This window comes from Sinocyclocheilus anshuiensis, unplaced genomic scaffold (assembly GCF_001515605.1).
Source record: "Sinocyclocheilus anshuiensis isolate Anshui unplaced genomic scaffold, SAMN03320099.WGS_v1.1 scaffold552, whole genome shotgun sequence".
In the NCBI taxonomy this organism is placed as follows: Eukaryota; Metazoa; Chordata; class Actinopteri; order Cypriniformes; family Cyprinidae; genus Sinocyclocheilus; species Sinocyclocheilus anshuiensis.
Window position 1 is genome coordinate 2799050 of NW_015554362.1, and position 3926 is coordinate 2802975.

Here is a 3926-nt window from a genome sequence, read left to right on the forward strand (position 1 = left end):
GCTTTATTTAATCAGAAACACAGTCTAAATATTATTTGTGTATTTTGCTTTCATTTTATTAGAAGTAGGCCAACATCGCCCCCTACGGAATTAATGCTCCTTACTGAGTGGGCATTAGGACCCGGGGGAGGATGCCGCTGCTGCCGCTGCACGTGCTATTACTGTTTACTCTATCATACACTGAACACATCGTTCTGTACGTGCATTCTCAGTTGCATTCTCAGTTTAAATGCAGTGATCCAAAACAGTGAATCGAATCACTATTCAGGCAAAACTTTGCTTCAAAAATGAGTCTCACTGCTGACGTGATCTAATCGCTAGCACACCCTGAGCACATGTGAGTTAACCTATTCCTCTTATCGGCAAGACATATCGGCATAATTTTTAATATCGGGCCATGCCAATATGTAAATTTAAAGCCATTATCGGCCGATTCCGACATCGGTCCGATAATATAGTGCATCCCTAATTTAAATATATATATATATTAAATATATTTAATGAAATTTCATAATTATTAAAATTAATAACAAATAAATAAATAATACTACTACTAGTACAAGTAATAATAATATCAACAACAACAGCAATGATAATAATAATAACTTATATATATATATATATATATATATATATATATACAATAATTTAATGAAATTATTTTTAATAATTAAAACTATTAAAAAAGCTAATTTAAATTTTTTTTTAATAAATGTAAATTTAATGTTTATATTACAATATGTGTTTACAGTTACATTGAAATCTCCCTAATAAGTGTAAAAGGATGATTTGAAGAATAAATGATATAGAATAAATGGTAAACAAAGCATCATCATTTACATTGAGCTGCCATAATGAGACCCTTTATAGCACATTTACCTGATTTTCATTCTTTGCTCACATTGCACATAATTTAACAAAGTTTAATGAATACATTAGTACCAGTTCCTCAGTTAATGTTAACCTTTAGTATCTTTTCCCCAAACAACGTTAGCCTCTTGGCCCATCTAAGAGTGTAAAACACAGAGACAGGCCTTTACTGTGTTTTATAAGTATTTGGGTTACCTATAAACAGCAGACTGTTCGCTCGACTCGTAGGTAACGTGTCTGCAAACCTTTTGGCCTCGGTGAGAAACGATAGGCCCGTCCTGATCTCATAAACAGCTGGCAGTGATCCTGTTGTCCGTGTTCAACTATATAAAACACGTCTATAAATCTCAGCCTCACCCTTCAGCACACGACCTCCAGAAATAGAAATCCGCCTCTTTATTTTACCTTTCTATGTTTAGAGGATGCCTCTGTTTAGATTGCGGTCGTCTCGTGATGAAGAGTGCACCGTTTATAGCTCTCGGGCCGAGAGTGTCTCTTATGTGGGCTGTTGTGGTAAATCGGTGATGGTCGGCGTTTGTGGCCCTCATGGAGCCACTTTCACGGGCGGAACTCAGCAGCGGTTTGATTGAAAACATCCGCGCTCGCCACTGATTGGCTGCGAGACCCTGAACTCTTGTGATGTTCGACGGGACTTAGCGACTTCCAGGCTCGGCTAGTCTAGTCTATCTAGTGAGCTGCCTACGTAGGCAACATTTTAAAAAGCGTCATATGGTTGTTCCAAATGGTAGGAATCTTAATGATGCTGCCTTTCTGGTGACCGAATTCTGAGGCCTGCTGCATGTATCCTTCGTAAAGAGGTCAATCCCATAATGCATTGGGACAAGCTCATTGGAAAAATAAATAAATAAATAAAAATGAAATGTAGATTATAAATATACTATCAATAAAATACATAATTCTAATTATCTAATAAATCTACTATACACACATATAAATGATATATAAATAATGTATATGATAATATATAGGCTAAATAAATGTGTAATTATTTTGTTGGTCTATCTATCTATCTATCTATCTATCTATCTATCTATCTATCTATTTTTTATTTTTTCCCTTATTAGGATATCACAAAGAAGTCAGCTCACTAGGTTTTGGAACAGAGCCCCAGTGTCTAGTTTAGTTATTTTAAAAATAACACAGCACACCACTATAGCAGTTACCCCTCATTTTATCCAATTTTGTGGTGGTAAAATGTCTTGCCAGCATATAAGCGGATAGTACGTTAATTGTTATCATTCTTCTAGACAATGAAAGAGCAGCAATAGGTTCCCATATAAGTTGTTCTCATGCTGCGTTTGCACTTTCTTTTTTAGATCCCTGACAGTGCGGACCTTCTGTTTTACACGCTTTCCTCACTGCTGCTCTAAATGAGAGGTTATTTCATTTAATAATATATGGAGGAGCCGCTTTTGGCCGTGTGAATTATATATGTGCATCTCAGCAGTGACTCAGAGCTCCAGCGTGTGGAGATGCCGATGCGTGTTGTACAGCGGTTCAGACATGTAAAAAACCTGTAAAAAACCTGTGAACTTTAGTGTCTGCTAATTAGCTCTGTGATAAATGTCATGATATAAATACAAACTATAGTGCATGATAGACTCATATGGACTAGTTTTCTTTTAAAAGATTATGGTGGTAACACTTTACAATAAGGTTACATTAGTTAATGTATTAACTAGCATGAGCAAACAATGAACAATACATTTATTACAGTATTTATTCATCTTTGTTAATGTTAGTTAATGAAAATGCAGTCGTTCATTGCTAGTTCATGTTAGTTCACAACTAATGTTAACAAGCACAGCTTTCGATTTTAATAATGCATTAGTAAATGCTGACATTAACATGGACTAAGATTAATAAATTCTGTAGAAATAGTGTTCATGCTTAGTTCATTTTAAGTAAAGTAGTTAACAAATGAACCTTATTGTAAATTGTTACCGAGATTTTTAAACATTTCTCTTTTTGTGTTCCACAGAAAAATAAGAATATATAGCATACAGGTTTGGAATGACATTATGGTAAGTAAATAGAGTGAATATTAATTTCAGGGTGAAATTTTCCTTTAAAATTCACCGAAAGATCATTTTAAAGATCATCTGCAGACTTAGACAGGAAGGTCCTCTAGTGGACATCTTCAAAAATGCAAATGCAAATGCAAATTAATATTTATTTTCTTTTTTTTTAACTAAATGTTTGTAATTAGTTAGTTTTTCAGCATTATAAAACAGAAGCCATTGTAAAACGCTTATGAACACACACCTGTGATTGACTATATGTTATATATTAATATATGATATTAATAAATTAATGTTTTTATTCAGCGAGGATGCATTCAATAGATCAAAAGTGACAGTAAAGTATTTTAAATTATACTAATATTTCACATTGTTTTTACTGTATTTTTGATAATTATTTAATTGTATTTTTATATAAGCAATAAGCCCCGCAGACCTTTACTGATGTTTTTAGATCAAACTGAATATCTTTGAACAGCAGTGACACACAGTAGATCAGAGCAGGTACAGGTTCCTCCCTCCTTCCGCATGTTTTCCAGACTTCAAAGGATTTTCCTGAAGAACCAGATGTGTTTCAGGCATCTTTCTTCATTATAAGGTGAGTATTACGGGTCACCCTGGAGGCCCGACTGCCTGGAACAATCAAACACTTTCTGCATTATAACACTTTGAAGCATTATAGTCTACCAGATCCTCAGCTGGAACTCCCACTGATTCAGAGGCATGACTGTTGGCTACTCAGAGCAAGTGATTGCTGATTTCAGAAGTGTATATTTTAGTAAAACTCCTTAAGTAGTCAGTAACAGGAGAATATAAGGTGAATTGGAGCACATGTGATTGTGGGGCGATCAGAGAAAGCCAAGTGATTTTGTTTGGCTAATCTGACTACAGTTTACCATTATTTAACCAGCGGCCAAAGGTCAACAGCGCCATCTGTTGGAGAAACATACTATCCATCTACCTACCTATGTTTATACAGTATATATATATATATATATATATATATATAATAAT